The sequence below is a fragment of the Colobus angolensis genome, unplaced genomic scaffold, assembly GCF_000951035.1.
Source record: "Colobus angolensis palliatus isolate OR3802 unplaced genomic scaffold, Cang.pa_1.0 Scaffold94, whole genome shotgun sequence".
Classification (NCBI taxonomy): Eukaryota; Metazoa; Chordata; class Mammalia; order Primates; family Cercopithecidae; genus Colobus; species Colobus angolensis.
This window is the reverse complement of record NW_012123376.1, coordinates 8,073,587-8,092,618: the sequence shown is the minus strand read 5'-3', so window position 1 is coordinate 8,092,618 and position 19,032 is coordinate 8,073,587. Positions and strand designations below refer to the sequence as shown.

Sequence of the window (19,032 nt, the reverse complement as noted above, 5' to 3'; positions counted from 1 at the left end):
ATTAAGTGCATTGGTGTGGATTTCTTTAGGTTTATTTTGTTTGGGTTTTGCTCTGGTTTTTCAAACTATAGGTTTATGTCTCTTTCAAATGTGTGAAATTTTCAGCTGTGATTTCTTCCTATGCTTTATTGTCCCTGCTCTTTTTCTCCTCTCCTTTAAGAATTTGGGTGACACAAAAGTTAGCTTTTATTTATTTATTTTTTTTTGGTTGTAGTCCCAAAGGTCTGAGTCTCACCGCTAATATTTTTTTGTTTTTTTTTTTTTTGCGGCAGGGCCGGGGGTCAGGGAAGTGAAAGGTGGTATTATGTTATGAGACTCTGGATCTTATGTAAAATTTTAATTTTAGCTGCCTTCTTTTGATAGCACATTGGTAGCAGGTAGAGAGTTCTGCTTTGTTAATGCTGAGGGCAGGTGGAATTCCTGGTTCCCTACTCAGCTTCTGTTGACATTATAAGTGATGGGCTTATCATTATTTCTGGCATAGTGTGAGTTCTGCTCTCCATGAAGACTTCACTGATACCTTCCTGACTGGAAGATACCTTGTTACTATTTCCCACGTGGTCTCCACTGACTCCACAGTGAGGGGCTTCGTTACACATTTGGATGACAGTCCTGACTCCCTACTTGATTTTCTCAGATAACACTTTTGTTTGGGAGGTAGTGTGAGGAATGGTTGAGTGTCTCTTTGAAATGTGGAATGGTTGGAAATCTAGGCTCAACACTTGACATTTTGTGGTGAAATTGGGTGTAGGACCAATGTTAGTTCTGTGGGCTTTGGTTGCTAGAAAGCAATTATGGTCTAAAGTTATGTATCTTGTTAGATCACCTGTTTTCTGTTCTTTTGGCTGGAAAGAGTAGACTTTTTTTTAGGTAGCTCTGTGTGTGTGTGTGTGTATCTGTAGCTATTATTGTTCCAGGTTACTAGCTTCTCCAGCATTCATTCTATGATATAGCAGTGAAAAGAAAACTCACAGGCTTCTCTGCTATGCCCATCTTCAGATTTTAAGGCTCCTAGCTAGTCTTATTTTCTTTACCTTTCAAAACACCACTACATCTCCCTAGCAACACAGTTAGGCACTGGGATATTTTGAGAGTGAAAAAACGCAACTGCCACTGTAAAATTAGCCTGGCATGTACACACAAATACATATAGCCACTCTAATAATGTGGAATAATAGAAAATAATGTCAATGCTAATCAATAGAGGAATGTATGTTTCTAAAAGTATGACAGATTTCACAAAAGGCAGCCACAGGGAGATAATGGACCCCTTAAAACCATGACTAAGAGGTTTTAGAATTGACTTGGAAGGATTCCCAAGGTGTTACTAAGAGAGAAAAAGTGGGATTCAGAATAGTGCGCATACTTCTCATTTTTTAAAAACAATGACATAAAATGAACCTTGTATATGTAGATGAGCGTCCATCTTTGTATGTTTATGTGTGTATATACATATTTACATTTTGAAAAGTGTTAAGATGGGTTAAGGAGCAGGTGTAGGGAAAGTGATGACTTGCTTGAGAGGACAGTGACAGAAATGGGAGAGTTGAATAAAAATATAAAGATAAAACTACAATTAAAATAAATTCATTTTATATATGATCATATTTTTGTATTTTTACAAAATTGAAGGGGTGCATAAACCTGCAACCATGAAGGCTTAAAGATAATGATATCATCATTCTCTGCCTGAGGTACTATTGCTTAATACTATCATTTAAAAGAAATGAATATTAGCTATTTTTTCTCTCCTATTAATTCCTTAACTTTTTTCTCAGTCCAATTAGTGACAAGACAAATACAGTCATTTGTCACTTAATGATGGGGATACATTCTGAGGAATGCATCCTTAGGTGATTTTGTCATTGTGCATACATCACAGAGTGTACTTACACAAACCTAGATGATATAGTCTGTCACACATCTAGGCTATCTTGTACAATCCATTGCTCTTAGTCTATAAACCTGTTCCACATGTACTGCATGGAATATTGAAGCAATTATAATAAAATTTGTGTTTGTGTATCTAAATATGTATAAACAAAGAAAAGATACAATGAAAATACAATACAAAAGATAAAAAATGGTACTACTTTATAGAACACCTACCATGAATGGAGCTTGCAGGACTAGAAGCTGCTCAAGGTGGGTCAGTGAGTGAGTGGGGAGTGAATATGAAGGCCTAGAACATTGCTATACACTACTTCATTTTGCTTACACTAAATTTATTTTTTTTAAATTGCTTCTCCAATAGTAAATTAACCTTAGCTTACTTTAATTTTTTTCTCTATAAACTTGTTTTTCTTTTCTCTCTCTCTCTTTTTTTTTTTTTTTTTTTTTTTTTTTTAGACAGTCTCACCCTGTTGTCGAGGCTGGGATGAAGTGGCATGATCATGGCTCTCTGCAACCTCCACCTCCTGGTTTCAAGCGATCCTCCTGTCTCAGCCTCCTGAGTAGCTGGGATCACAGGCATGCAACACCATGCCTGGCTGATTTTTGTGTTTTTTATTTATTTATTTTTATTTATTTATTTATTTATTTTTATTTTTTATTTTTGAGATGGAGTCTTGTTCTGTCAAGAGTCTCACTCTGTTGTCCCGGCTGGAATACAGTGGCATGATCTCAGCTCACTGCAACCTCCACCTCACAAGTTCAAGCGATTCTCCTGTCTCAGTCTCCCCAGTAGCTGGGATTACAGGCATGTGTCACCGTGCCTGACTAATTTTTCTATGCTTAGTGGAGATGCGGTTCCACCATGTTGGCCAGGCTGGTCTCAAACTGCTGACCACAAATGATCTGCCAGCCTCAGCCTCCCAAAGTGCTGGGATTACAGGCATGAATTACCAGGTCTGGCCTTTTTGTGTTTTTTTTTTTTTTTTTTTTTTTTTTTTTTTTTTTTTTTTTTTTTTAATACTTTAAGTTCTAGGGTACATGTGCATAATGTGCAGGTTTGTTACATATGTATACTTGTGCCATGTTGGTGTGCTGCACCCATCAACTCGTCAACACCCACCAATTCATCATTTATATCAGGTATAACTCCCCAATGAAATCTCTCCCCCCTCCCCCCTCCCCATGATAGGCCCCAGTGTGTGATGTTCCCCTTCCCGAGTCCAAGTGATCTCATTGTTCAGTTCCCACCTATGAGTGAGAACATGCGGTGTTTGGTTTTCTCTTCTTGTGATAGTTTGCTAAGAATGATGGCTTCCAGCTGCATCCATGTCCCTACAAAGGACGCAAACTCATCCTTTTTTATGGCTGCATAGTATTCCATGGTGTATATGTGCCACATTTTCTTAATCCAGTCTGTCACAGATGGACATTTGGGTTGATTCCAAGTCTTTGCTATTGTGAATAGTGCCGCAATAAACATACGTGTGCATGTGTCTTTGTAGTAGAATAATTTATAATCCTTTGTGTTTTTTAGTAGAGACAGGGTTGAGCCATGTTTCCCAGGCCAGTCTTGAATTTCTGAGCTCAAATCATCTACCCACCTCAGCATCCCAAAGTGCTGGGATTATAGGCATGAGTGAGTCACTGCGCCTGGCCTTTTTTTCCTCTAAGTTTTTTGGCTCTGTTATAATAATACTTCACTTAAAACACAAATACATTGTACAGCTGTACTAAAATACTTCATTTCTTTATATTCTTATTTTATAAGCTTTTGTCTATTTCTAAATTTTTATTTCTTTTTAATTTTAAACTTTGTTGCTAAAAACTAAGACTCAAACACATTTTAGTCCAGGACTACACAGTATCAAGATAATCAATATCGCTGTCTTCTAATTCCACTTCTTGTCACACTGGAAAGTCTTCAGGACCAATAATATGCGTGAAGCTATCATGTCCTATGATAACGATGCCTTCTTCTAGAATACTTCCCAAAAGACCTTCCTGAGGCTGGTTTAAGTTAAATTAAAAAAAAATAAGTACAAGGAATACACTCTAAAATAAAAATATAAATTATGGCAAATATACAAACCAACAACATAGTCTCATTATCATTGTCAAGCGTTATGAATTGTACATAATTGTATGTGCTATATATTTTATAGGACTGTTATGAAAGGAGGTTTCTTTACAACAGCATGATCACAAATAGGAGTGATGCATTGTGTTAAGACATTATGGCTGTTACAGTACTAGGTGATAGGAATTTTCCAGCTCCATTATAATTTTAGGGACCACCACAGTATATACAATCTGTTGTTGATCGAAAAATCATTATGCAGTGCATTCCTGTATAGAAAAATGTCTCTATGAACTCCCTCTGGGCACGAATGTATATATTTTTCTCTAAGTCACCCTCTAAAACTAAAATTCAGGCTTTGTTCATTTCTCATTTGCATAGTTATATGTTAAGAACTTTTGTGTCAATTCTGTGACACACAAGGTCACAAAGGTGACCTAGAGAAAAAATATATATATATACTCTTGACTTCTACCACAATCTCCATACTCTAAAACCTCTTAAATATCTCATGAAATACATGGAAAAAATCCAATTACTTGCCATGAAATAGGAGACCTTTCATGGTGTTATTCTTGTTTATTTAAGTCCTAAATTTATCATATATTTATGAATTAATAAACACTGCATGCACTTGTTGGATAAAACTTACCACACTTAAATATAGTTTTAAACAAATATTCAGATTTGTGCATTAGGCCCAAAGAATGATGGATCCCAGAGGCTGGAAAGGAGTGTAGAGAGCAGGGAAAAAAGAGAGGATGGTTAATGGGTACCAGGATTTAGTCAGATAGAATGAATACCTAGTGTTTGGTAGCACAATAGACTATGGTTAACGATCATTCATTGTATATTTTTAAATAGCTAATAGAGTGGAATTACAATGTTCCTAACACAAAGAAATGATAATACTTGAGGTGACGGATACTCCAATTATCCTGATTTGGTTATTATACATTGTTTGCTTGTATCAAAATTTCACAAATACCCCATAACTATATAAAACTATTACACATCCATAATAATTACAAATAAATATATATAATTGATAATACAAAACATATCTTTCTCATTTTACATCTTTTTTGACTCTGACAATAACTTTTTAGCAAGTTAAAACCAATATCTAGTTGAAACAAATAATTCTGCCATCACACTTTCTTTCCTTCATTGCTTACTGCCAATTTACTTGTGGCTTCATTTCTCATCTGTGACAAAATTTTCATTTTCAAATAATTTATTTTGTTTTTTTTGAATTGTTTGACATGGTGATTAAATTTTAAAGTTAATACGCTGAGTTTTCCTTTTTAATACTGAGTTTCATTTCACATGTATATTTTTGTCTCCCCACCATTTCCATGTCTGATTACCACTATTGTTATGTCCCATCATAACACACCACACATACTTAAAACCAAGCAAAGGGTGGAGTTCCATCTTTAAAAACTAAACAGGCATTTTGGACAACACATTCTTGTCAACGGAATCTGGACATTTACCAAACATGGTAGGGAAAGTTCTCACCCTGCATTATAAATAGGATAGCCAGATATCAACTGTTAATAGAAACAAAATAGGAGAGAAAATTTTTGACAAATTGTTTGAACTATTTTCTTAAAAGAGACTTCCTCCACTGCCAAAGATCTTGAATAGACTCCTAGTCAGTCATCTGGAAGCAGTTCCTCACATAATTGATGAACTTGGCTTCCACTTTGGGAAGGAAATCACCTTTTTCTATACTTGCTTGCATTTTTGCTTTAATGTCTTCTACAGAACTAGGTTATTTTGGTGTTTTAGGAGTTTTTTCCTGTTTTTTTGTAGGATTTTTGTCCTTTCGATTTTGGTGTTGATGATGGTTTTTGAGTCTTTTCCATTCTGATTTGAATTTTGTGCATTTTTGGCTGGAGTATCTCATATAGATTTTTTCACTGGTGTTTTTTCTTCTGTTTCCTCCTCATAAAAATCATCATCTTCATCATCATCAGCTTCATCATCATCTTCATCAGTAGCAAGTTTTATTTTTTTCTGTGGGCAGAAAGGGGCAGTGGCAGAAAGCTTTCCAGATGTACTTAAGAGTTTCACATCCTCCTCCTCCTCCTCATCTTCTGAATCTGCATTTTCCTTCCCAGCTACTAGGCGATGTCCACTAATATGCACTGGCCCTGAACCACACTTCAACCGTAAGAGCACTGGTGGTGTTATTTCAAAGCCCCCAAGGGAAACCATTGGCTGTACAGACATTGTCAAAGTTGTCAGCGCTACTTTAATTGGACTGCCTCCGTAATTCATTGCCTCTGCTTCAACAATGTGCAATTCATCCTTTGCACCAGCCCCTAAACTCACCGTTCTTAAAGATAACTGGTGATCATTTTCATCATTATCCACCTTAAAGTGATAATCTTTGTCAGCCTTTAATTCACTACTGAAAAGATAATTCTGGGGCCTCGGGAGGGACATGTCCACGTCCCTCAAATCTTCCATCGGGTGGTGGCATGCACTTAGGTGGGGGAGAAGGCGGGTGGAGATAAACGGCCACTGCTCAAGAGAACAGCCACTCAGGACAGAATCACGTCAGGGACATTGAGTTTTTAATATCACATATTTCAATCTTATATGAGCTTATAAAAATTTATTTTTTTAATTGTTTTCTTCCAAGGATCTGAATTAGTTCTAAGAAACGCGTGAACAATGTTGTCCTTTTACATCAAAGCAGAAGAATTTCAATTGTTTAAATACATGCTTTCAGCTCTAATTACTCATTAGAGAAAATAAGTTAAAAATGTGTGGTTTTAATATTTATGTTAAAGAACAAAATCAAAACTTTCCCTAATATATGGATTAACCGATTGGTATAATTAACTAGTAATGAATGTAAAATTACTCTGTGGCATATCTCATTATGGTGTTACTCTAAATTTAAATTTATAATTTAAATTTTTAATTATATATATGCATATATAAAATGAAAGAATTGCATGTAAATCACTTACAAAAAAGGAAGACTTTATGAAATGAGGTTTAAAAAATCCGAAGAGAAATCAAGCTACTCCCTTTGGAAAGCTGACACCTTTCATATGATTTTATTAAATTTTGACCCATTTAAGTCATACAAAATAGTGGACTCACATTAAATGAAGCACAAATAAAGAAATACACAAACAACAGTTTTATCTAGGGGATATGTCAAATTACCTAGAAATTATACTACTCTTTTGCAAGCACTAGCCTAAATGATTTGAGAACAGAGATGACATTTAAAAGTAAAGAAGAAAATGGGAAGAGAAGGTTGTAGGAGGAAAGATGCATTTCCTTTGCTGATATTTAACACTATGATTTTTCTTAATTATTCTTGATATTTCACACATTTTACTCATTATTCCCTGAGCTCCTCTAGAGCACAGTGTTTTTAAAATGTAGGGCTACTTACTTTTGAGGACAAATTGTACCTTGCTGTTCTTTAATAAATTCAACCTTTTATTCTTGATCCTATCCCTCATATATAAGCAGATAGCACCACCTGTCTTACGAGCAGGTGCCTTTATAGCATGGATTTCTGTAAATATGCTGCTAAAAGTAGAATTAATTTTTTAGATTAAATGAAGCAGGAAAGAATTTGAATATCTAGCATTTAGAAAAAGTAAACTATTGAGAATTAAAATTGTATACTCTAGATATTTACATTATATATTTTGAATTTTTAAAGAACATCAAAAGCTATGCAAACTCTTAACATTGATAGTATAAATATCTTTCATATCTTGAACCTATAAATTCAAGAATCTAGCTATATTCTGTTATTCTTTAAGCAAAATAGTCACGTTAATTACTTTGCTTCTTTTAGGGTTTGTCCTTTAGCCACATATATCCATATCAATTATTTAAAGCATGTGTATTACTTTAAAATTTGTTGTGATTCCTTAGATTTCTTGTTTGCCTATGTAACATGCAAAATCATACACTGACATTGTATTGTAAGCAAGAGTTTTATTTTATTCTCTTTCATATAATTTTTATTTCAAGAAGTATAGATATTTTAATTAAAATTAGTCTACTTTAATATCCATAATCTTATCTGTATTGTATGAAATTTACTGAAGAAAATTTACTAAAACCAAGTAATTGGCCATTTTTACCTATTTGAGGTTTCAGAAAATCATGCTTTCTAAAACTTAGTAGGATTTTGGTAAAACAAACCAAAACTATAGATTAAGATATGGTCTAGCTGAACTGGATTACAGAAAAATACAAATATTTGTATTGATACATCTTCAGTATTCACAAGGAGAGAAAGCATAATAGAAAGTAAAAAGAAAAATTAAAATAAACTAATGTTATCATCTATTTAATGTTACATAGTAATACTGCTGATGAATAAATATTTCTATAAAGTATTAGAAATTAAGATTCCAGCATATAGCTAGAATAACCACCTTGAGTAATACATAGCTATGTGTATATCAAGCACAACTTTTTAAAAAAAATCTAAAGATATTAAAAATAAAGTGTCCCTTAATTTATACTCAAATATTTTTGGGAAAAAATAGAAAAGTCTACTTTTTTCTAAAATGATTGCTTGTCTTTAAACTTTTTATTTTATAAGTTAATTTCCTAGGGATACTAAAACTTTTTAGTAGCATACATTGCATTAAGTCTTACAAGTGTGTGCAACAAAACTAGTGGATTTCAAGATTCCATTTTCAAGACTTGAATGCTATGCTTAGTAGTTTAATGACACTCTAGACATCTGGTGTTGTTTTCTCTAAAGCATAGGGACAATGGGCAAAACAAAACTAACAATTCTGTGAGAATGTAATTGTATTACCATTATTTTACATAAAGGTATATTTTAAACTGTAATATACCACTAGAAAGGTTTTGCACTTCTTTCCATTATTTTGATTGTTAATTTCATTGAAATTTGTAACATTTGCAAAACTTATTAATTTGAAAACATGTTCATGTACTTACAATTACATTAAATTATAAATTAAGTAATATTTCAACATTTGAATTATAATATCATTTCAAATGAAAGTTGTGAAGAAAGCAAAAGGCACCTTAATTACCATGTATATTAATATGTGAATAAAAACACTTAAGCACAAATACTCAAAAAGAATAACATACAAAAATAATTTCATACAATACTGCAGTTTTAAGTTGTATGTTTGCTGATTCATTAAAGGAACTTTTGAATAAATATACAAAAATCACTAGCATTCCTTTATACCAACAACAGTCAAGCTGAGAACCAAATCAGGAATACAATCCCATTCATAGTAGCCACAAAAAGAATAAAATACCTAAGAATACAGTTAGCCAGGAAGGTAAAAGATCTCTACAATGAGAATTACAGAACACTGTCCAAAGAAATTAGAGATGATGCAAACAAATGGAGAAACATTCCATGCTCACGGATACGAATAATCAATATAAATAAAATGGCTCTACTGCCCAAAGCATATTACAGATTCAATGCTATTTCTATCAAATTACCAATAACATTCTTCACAAAACTAAACAGAAAAAAAATTATTTTAAAATTCATATGGAACCAGAAAAAGAGCCCAAATAGGCAAGGCAATCCTAAGCAAAAAGGATAAAGCTGAAAGCATTATGTTACCCAACTTCAAACTGTACTGCAGGGCTACGGTAACCAAAACAGCATTGTACTGGTACAAAAACAGACACATAGACCAATACAACTGAATAAGGGCCCAGAAATAAATCTACACACTTACAGTCGTCAGATCTTTGACAAAGCTAACAAAAACAATAGGCCAGTTATCCCAGCACCATTAAAAAAAATGTGATGTGATTAGTGCTTAACATCACTAATCATCAGAGAAATGCAAATCAAAACCAAATTGAGATATTGTCCCACATCTGTTAGAATAGCTATTATCAAAAAGAAAAAAAGTCTTGGAGAAGACTGGAGAATAAGGAACCCTTGTCACTGTAGATGAGAATGCATAACCATTATGGAAAACTGTATTAAAGTTCTTTAAAAATTAAGAAGTTTGAAGTACCCTGTGATCTAGCAATTCCACTTCTGGGTATATATCCAAAAAGGGAAAAAAAAATCACATTCTTGCAGAGTTATTTGCACTCTCCTGTTCATTGCAACATTATTCACAATAGCTAAAATATAGAAACAAGCTATGTGTCATTCAACAAATGAATGGATAAAGAACACCATGCATTATTATTTGTCCTTAAAAAAGGAAATACTGTCATTTGCCAACAACATGGAGAAACCCATAGAACATTACGTTAAGTGAAATAAGCTAGACATAGAAAGAGAGAGATAGCATGATCTTATTTGCACATAAAATCTAAAAAAGTGTTAAATGCATGAGTAACAGAGAGTAGAATTTGGGTTGTTAGGGCCTGGGATGTGGCAGAAAACAGAAGATACTGGTCAAAGGGTCAAAGAAACTTTCAATTACAAAATGAATGAGTTCTGGAGGCCTAACCTACAGTGTAATTACTATAGTTAATACTGTATTGTATACTTAAAATATGCTAAGAGAGTATATCTCAAGTATTCTTACCCTGCAATGCCCAAACATACACATACATACAAAATAGTAATTATTGAATTCATGGATATGTTAATTAACTTTATTATGTTAATCATTTTGCAATGTATATGTATATAAAAACATTATGTTATACATCATAAATATATTCAATTTTTATTTTTCAATCATACATCAGTAATACTGGGAAAAAAACACTCCAGAAGAAAACAATGGGGGAAGAAAAAGAAATTGCTGATGTTTTTCTATTAAAAAAAAATCCAACAGTGAATAAATTTGCTAAGGAAAAAACAAAATGTTCATTCTGTGGTGTACCTGTTGGCTTTTTATTGGCCTTTGGAGAAATGTCTATTCAGGTCCTTTGCTATTTTTAAATCAGATTTTTTGTTTGTTTGTTTTTTATGTTTTACTTATTTTTTTGGCTATTCAGTTTTTGAGTCCCTTGTATATTTTTTATATTAACTCATATCAGATATGTAGTTTACAAATAGCTTCTTCCCATTCTGAAGGTTGCCTTTTCATTTTATTAACTGTTTTTTATGCAATAGTTTTTGAGTTTGATGTAAGCCTATTGACTAATTTTGCTTTTGTTCCTTGCACTACTGGTGTCATACAAAAAATCAGTATCAAGATCAGTATCAGGGAGACTTTCCATATGTCTTCCAAGGTTATTATAATTTCAAGCCTTTAATTCATTTTTAGTTGATTTTTGGATGTGGTGTAAAATAAGGTTCCAGTTTTATTCTTTTGCATGTGGACATCCAGTTGTCCAAACACTATTTCTTGAAGTGACAGGATAGTCAGCCTTTTCAGCACCTTTGTAAATGATTAGTTGACCATATGAGTGAGTTTATTTCTAAATGCTCTATTTTGTTTCATTCATCTATGTGCCTGTTTTTACGCCAGTAATACATTGTTTTGATTACCATAGCTTTAAAGTAGAGTTTCAAATCAGGAAATGTGATGCCCCCAGCTTTATTCTATTTGCCTAAAGATTGATTTTCCTATTTGGATTTTTTTTGTGGTTCCAAATTAATTTTAGGATTATTTTATTCTGTTTTGTGAAAAAATGCCCTGGGAATTCTGACAGGGATTGCATTTAATCTGTAGATTTCTTTGGGTAGTATGTCTTATAGATTTTAGTGTACGGATCTTTTATTTCCTTGGTTAAATATATTTCTAAATATTGTATTGCATTTTATGCTGTTTGCAATGGGATTGTTTTCCTTATCTCTCAGAGAAGTCACTAGTAGTGTATAGAAATACAACTGATTTTTGCACACTGATTTTGTTTTCTGCAACTTTATTGAATTATTTTATTAGTTCAAACAGATTTTATTATAGAGTCTTTAGAGGAGTCTATACATAAGATCACGTCATCTGCAAATGGATATAACTTTACCTTTGCCTTGCTCTTTTTGATGTCTGTTACTTATTTTTCTCACCTAATTTCTTTGGCTACATTGTCTTGTTGAATAAAAATGGTTACAGTGGGCATCCTTGTCTTGTTTGAGATCTTAGAGGAAAACCTTTCAGAGAATTTTTCACTGTTAAGTATGATGTCAGCTGTGTGCTTGTCATATATAACCTTTACTGTGTTGTGGTACATTTACATTCCTTCTGTAACTAATCTGTTGATAACTTTTATTATGAAAGAATATTAAATTTGCACATTGAGATGATCATAGAATATTTATTCTTCAATATTTTAATGTAGTCTACCACATTTACTGATTTGCATATGTTAAACCTTGTTTGCATCCTGGGGATAAATCCCACCTGATCTTTGTGGATGATCCTGTTAATGTGCTACTGAATTCACTTTATAGTATTTGTTGAGAATGTTTGCATCCATGTTCATCAATGATATACATCCGTAATTTTCTTTTCTTGTAGTTTCCTTGTCTGGCTTTATTATCAGGTTAATGCTAGCCTTGAAAAATAAGTTTGAAAGTATTCCCTCCTTTTCAATTATTTGGAAGAATTTGAGAATTAATATCTATTTATTTAAATAGTTGGTAGACTTCATCAGTGAAGCCATCTGGTCCTGGGCTCTACTTTGTTGAGAGATTTTTTTCTTTACTGATTCTATCTCCTCAGTCACTATTGGTCTATTCAGATTTTCTACTTCATTATGATTTAGTCTGGCTAGGTTAAATGGGTCTAGGAATTCATTTATTTCTACTAGGCTATCCAATTTTATGTGTATTGTTCACAGCAGTTGCCTATGATTCCTCGTATTTCTGTGGTATCAGTCATGATGTCTCCTCTTTCACTTCTGATTTTATTTATTTGAGATTTTTCCATTTTTTTTCTTAGTGTAGCTAAAAGTTTGCCATTTTGTTTATATTTTTAAACACCAATTTGTAGTTTCACTGAGAGTTTAGATTGTCTTTTTAGTCTCTATTTATTTCTGTTCTTATGTTGATCATTTTCTTCCTTCTGCTAACTTTGAGCTTAGTTTTGTTCTCCTTTTTTTTTTTGTTTCTTGCTATGTAAATCTAGGTTTTTCATTTTTTTCAGTTCTTTCTTTTTTCTTCATTTAGGTGTTTCTCACTATGAACCTCGCTTTTATTAATATAACTGCTTTTCCTGCACCCTATAAGTTGTGGTATGTTGTGTTTCCATTTTCTTTTGTCCCAAGACTTTTGTTTATTTCCATTTTGATTTCTTCTTTGACATATTAGTCTTTTGAAGCATGTGGTTTAATTTCCACATATTTGCTTATTTTTCAATTTTCTGTCTGTTATTGATTTCCAGTTTCATACCATTGTATTCAGAAAGATGTTTGATATGATTTCAATATTCTCGGATTTCATAAGCCTTGTTTTGTGGCCTAACATGTAATCTATCTGGGAAAATATTGTTTTGCTTTTGGATGGAATATTTTATATGTGCCTGTGGTGTAGGGTAAGTCAAATGTTTTCTATTGATTTTCTGTCTGGATGATCTATCTATTGTTGAAAGTAGGGTATTGAAATTTTCTATTATTTATTGTATTGTTTTGAGTCTGCTATTGATGCTCCCATTTTCTATCTCACTTGTATTCTGCAGCCCAGAAATTTGTTTGCTTCTTCTTTATGTTTTCTTTTTTCTGTTGAACTTCTCATTTTGTTCTTTTGTTGTGTTCCAGGTTTTGTTAAATTGTTCATCAGTGTTCCCTTGTTGCTCACTGAAATTCTTTAGACCTATTATTTTAAATTATTTGTGATACAATTTGTGAATCTTCATTTCTTTTTTTTTTTTTCCTTTTTCTTTTTTCTTTTTTTTCTTTTTGAGATGGAGTCTCGCTCTGTTGCCCAGGCTGGAGTACAATGGCGTGATTTTGGCTCACTGCAAACTCTGCCTCCAAGATTCAAATGATTCTTCTGCCTCAGCCTCCTGGGTAGCTGGTATTATAGGCACTGCCACCAGGCCCAGCTAATTTTTGTATTTTTAATAGAGAGGGGATTTCACCATGTTGGTCAGGCTGGTCTTGAACTCCTGACCCCATGATCTAAAAACACCCACCTTAGCCTTCCAAAGTGCTGGGATTACAGGCGTGAGCCACTGTTCCTGGCCGAATCTTCATTTCTTTAGTGTCAGTTATTAGAAGTTTACTGTGTTCTTTCGCTGGTGTCATATTTTCCTGATTCTTCCTGATCATCGCCTTGCATAGGTATCTGCACATTGGAAGAAGCAGTCACCTCTTCCTGACTTACAGACTGGGGTTGGTAAAGAAAGACCTCCAACTGCAGAAGTTGAGAGGCATGCTAGAAAATGCTATGGCACCTCATACCATTTGTGAAGGGATGTGGTTGCTTCCAGGTCTGGAGGAACATGGTGCCTTGTCAGCTCAAGCAACTGATGTTTATGATGTTGGCAACTGTGAGGTCCTTGTTGGTGAGAGCTATGGAGGGTCTGTAGGGAATGTGAGGGCTATTGGAGTCCTCCACAGTGCCTCTGGGCCCACCAGTGGAGAACTAAGGCTAAAGGCAGGAGTGGCTTGGATTAGCAGTGTGCATGAACATGGTGGCAGGGGCTGGGGACTACTGTAGGTATATCCATGGAGGCAGATGCCAGCAGAAATCATAACCATGACTATGGAGTTTGGGGATGAAAATGTGTATACGAGTGACTGCAGGGACCAGCTGTAGGCCAGGGATGGTGGTGGGGGTATGAGCCATTTTCAGGTACATAAGTAGTGGTCATGCTGAATCTTGAGTCCAGGGTATCTGTCATGGCACCAGCTGGACAGCTCTTGGGTAGAGTGAGGAAGAGGCATGGAGGCTCAGGCAGCTGGAGTCTGCAAGGGCAGAAACTGGAGCTCTTGGTGGCAAGGCTGTGGTGGTTGATGCTGCAGAGTCTTTAGTGGTGAAAGCTGCAAGAGTGTGTTGCAGCCCAATCACTGTTGATGTTCCCAGTGGTGAAGGCCACTGGGGTCCTGTGCAGAGCAAGTCACCAGGGACCATGGTGGCACCTTCTGTGTGACTGATACTGATAGCCCCTGTCCTTCTTCTTTATTCCTAGCCATCTCCAGATGTCTCAGCTACAATGATCTCCTCAGCAATCTGGGAGCCCTGAAAGTGAGGCAGTTTCTTTGGACAGTGCTCTAAAAGAGTGGGAAAGCTGGTCATCTCTTTGCTCTCATTTTCCTTGCAAGGAAAACCCACAGAACAGGACTTTCCTTTTTCATGCTGAGCAGCGCCAGTCTGCGGGATAGCATAATGTAGGTAAAATGAAAATTTTCATCTGACTTACTTTTAACAGTTATTCCCAGGTTTTTTGCTCTACCATGCTGCTGCAGCTTCTTAAATGGAATCCTGAGCTCTCCAGTGCTATTTTTGTAAATAGCTGTCTAATTGTTGTTTTCTTGATGTTGTTGGTGGACAAAGGCTGGGATCACCTACTATGCCATTTTGCTGACAACATTTATCCCATTACTTAATTTATTTATGCTCCTTAATCTCCTCAGAAGATTCACCAATTCTACTAGGATTATTTTGCTAAAAATAACTGCCTTATTTCTCTAGATCTTCATAAAACCATCTACTATTAACATAGAAATTCTAACCTAAGCATTTTTCAATAAATGTTTTATATACTCAGATGAATTGTAATATTTCAGTGAAACTGATTGATTCTAAGAGGAAAAAAAAAACATTAAAAACCTTACAGATAACTCAATAATTAAGAATATGTTTTATAGTGGATTAGAAGGAATTTTATAGTGGTCTATTTACATTGTTTTGAAAAGTGGGTAATAATAGAAAGCATCCATAAATGCAGTTAAAATGCTATTATTTCATTAATGCAAACCAATAAAGTTTCTCTAAATATAAATTGTTGTAATCTAGGAAAATTATCTGCTGAGCATTTAGTAGTAAATGTGAACAAAAGCATTTGTTAATAAATTAAATTATAGCATTTATGTTTTTGGTGTTAAAAGGAAACCGTGTAATATAATTTACCACATACATTATGAATGGTTTTCCAAATATAAAAATAATTAAATATTAAATCAAAATGACACCTGTGAAAACTTTAATGTGTTGAATGCCTCAAAATTACATATTAATGCAAACACACACATATATGCAGTTATCTCTTGTTATCTGGAAAATTGGTTTCAGGACCCTCGCTGATACCAAAATTCATGAATGCTCAAGTCTCATATAAAATGGTACAGTGTTTGCATATAGCTTACATATGTCCTGTGCTACACTTTAAATCATTTCTAGATTACTTATAATACCTAATACATTCCCTACACATTACTTCAGTCTCATGGATTTAACATACTATTCTGGGTGCAACAAATTTAACTTTTGCCTTTTGGAACTTTGTGGAGTATTTTTCTGAATATTTTAAACTAATACTTGCTTGAATTTACGGATGTGAAACCCACGGGTATGGAGGGCCAACTATATATACACACACGTACATATATAAGCATACGTATAGATACATGTACCTTTGCATATATATATTACAAAATTATATATAAACATATTTTGATGTGGTAAGCAGAATATCATCAGTATGTGAAACAGTTTAAGTATTTTCTGTGTAATGAAAATCAAAGACTGGGAATGGCATTTTATAAAAAAGTGGAGTGTAGCAAATCCACAGATCCAAAGAATAAAAGAAAAACATGAGTAAAATTAATGAGCTTATTAATTAGAAAGCTCTGTTTGGGGAGCCAGGTTACTTAAAGACTCTTTCCTTGCTCCGTTTTCACAGAAGCTAATTTTTTTAGTTTGAGCCAGAGCTCAGAGCCAGGTAGATATTGAGTCTCTGGTTTCCCTGTATACAAAGCTAAGTTATCGTCAAGAAAATAACATTTTTTAAGAATGTTTAGGTATTATATATCAAAATTACTCTGGAATTTTAAAAATAAAAGCATTAGGAAAATAGCACTGGCAATTTACAACAATAAAAACAATAGAAAATGGCCCCAAAAACGTGTTTCAAACTTATGTAAGATCAAACACCACAGAGAAGACATGTAATCCAAAATTTAAAAAAAAAAGAAAAACAAAAAAAAATCAACTGACTTCATGGCTTTAGTGTATAAAGCAAGAACTATTGATTAATATAAGAATAATAAATTCACAATTCTAGTGAAATAATTTAATTTATTTCTTTTAGAAATTGAAGGATGAATTTGATGAAACATAAATTAGGATATGAAGCATTGATTAAAATGATAAAAATGACAAGTTCAAATTAATGGACATACATAGCATTATTCCCAAGACAGTATACGCATTTCATTTAGACTCTCAAAGAACATTTAAAAATGTTAATTAGGTAATACGCATTTAGGAAAACAAATTGCAATGTCAGAAATCTTAAAAACAATTAGGAAAACTAGTAATGTAAAAACATAGTAGTTCTGTTCAAATCTTCTGGTGAAAATAATAAGAATTGTTTGGTAAAATAATTTTAACATATTTTAAAAGCATAAAACTAGCAAGATAATGAGTAATTACCAAGCCAAAAATATTTGTGATAGCAGCAACCAAGAGATAAATATTACTGAAGCTGTTTTTTTATGAAATTATTTTACAAAATAAGTGAAATGGAGCACTGATGTTTTTCTTTTCTTTTTTTCAATTTTATTGAGGTAGAACATATGTAAGAACCACACATATTTAATGTGAACCATCTGATGAGTGTGGACAAATGCAAATATTTGTGATAGCACCACCACAATCAAAGTAGTAGACATATCTAACACCCCCCAAAGTGTCCTTTTGTTTTTTATTTTGTTTTTGTTTTTTCTTGTGGTAAGAGCACTCGCTGTGAGATCTACTCTCATAAATTCTTAAGTACATGTTGTCCATTGTTAACTACAACCACTACATCGCAGAGCAAATCTCTACTTACTCATATAGCAGAACTGGAACTTTATAGCTATTCAAAAACAACTCTCTATTTCTCTTTTCTTTAGGCCCTGGCAACCACTGTTGCCTTTTCTGCTTCTTTGAGTTTGACTATCATGAATACTTCTACAAATATTGATTTTCAAGATCAGGAAAAATACCGGGACCAGAAGACAAATTTCAGAGCCACCTAAATTGTGGAGTCTAATAAAAGAGTTCTTTCTCCTAATGATGTGATCATCCAAAGGATACACTCTCAGTGTAAATGTAAACGCTGAATGAAATTTTATCATCAACTTTCAGGGAATGTGGCTTTAAATTAAGCAGAAGTCTCTTTGGTGCTAAGCAGAGCATGGGGAAATGATGTTGAGAAGCTGTAAATATAGCACCTCTCTGGTAGACACTGAGCTGAAGTTCACCATACCTAGGTGGGGAAAACCATCCAATCATTAATTTAGTTTAAAGTAGTTCCTAAAATTAGTGCCTTCTGAAGAGTAGAAGTATACACAAATACCTGCTAGAGTTACTCTTTCATTCTGAGCCCTAAAATGGTCTGACAAATAATTTTTTTTGGAAATGAATCACTCACTCAAAAGCCACTTGGCACAAAAAGAAGGAAGAAAATAAATAAATGAATATGTATGTATGTGTTTCTGTGTATGTGTGTTCACATATAAATGCATATTCATTTGTATATTAATATATGTAGGTATACCTGCATATAACAACAGGAAGGAAAGAAAAGATCTTCAGCTATTGAAATTATCAGACACATGTAAAATAAAAATTCGTAAGAGTGAAGTAATATAGTCAATGTAATGATAGAAATAATTCCAGACTTAGAATATACACAGAAAAATCATCCTCAAAAACCAGGACAAATTTGAAATATTTTCATTAAAAAAAATTTTGATAGCTTGTACTATTGGCAAAAATAAACGAAAAGAAATTGTAACAGATATGTTTTAGGCAATAAAATAATAATCACAGAATGAACACCTGATATGTAAGAGATGAATAATATAGGCTCACGCCTGTAATCCCAGCACTTTGGGAGGCTGAGGTGGACGGATCATGAAGTCAAGAGATCAAGACCAACCTGGCCAACATGGTGAAATACCGTCTCTACTAAAAATACAAAAATTAGCTGGGT

General features: G+C 33.6%; 1 pseudogene; it reads right to left on the bottom strand.

The window, feature by feature from the left end:
* Positions 1–5,529: 5,529 nt before the first annotated feature.
* LOC105504664 lies at positions 5,530–6,451 on the bottom strand (annotated as a pseudogene).
* Between the last annotated feature and the right edge of the window lie 12,581 nt (positions 6,452–19,032).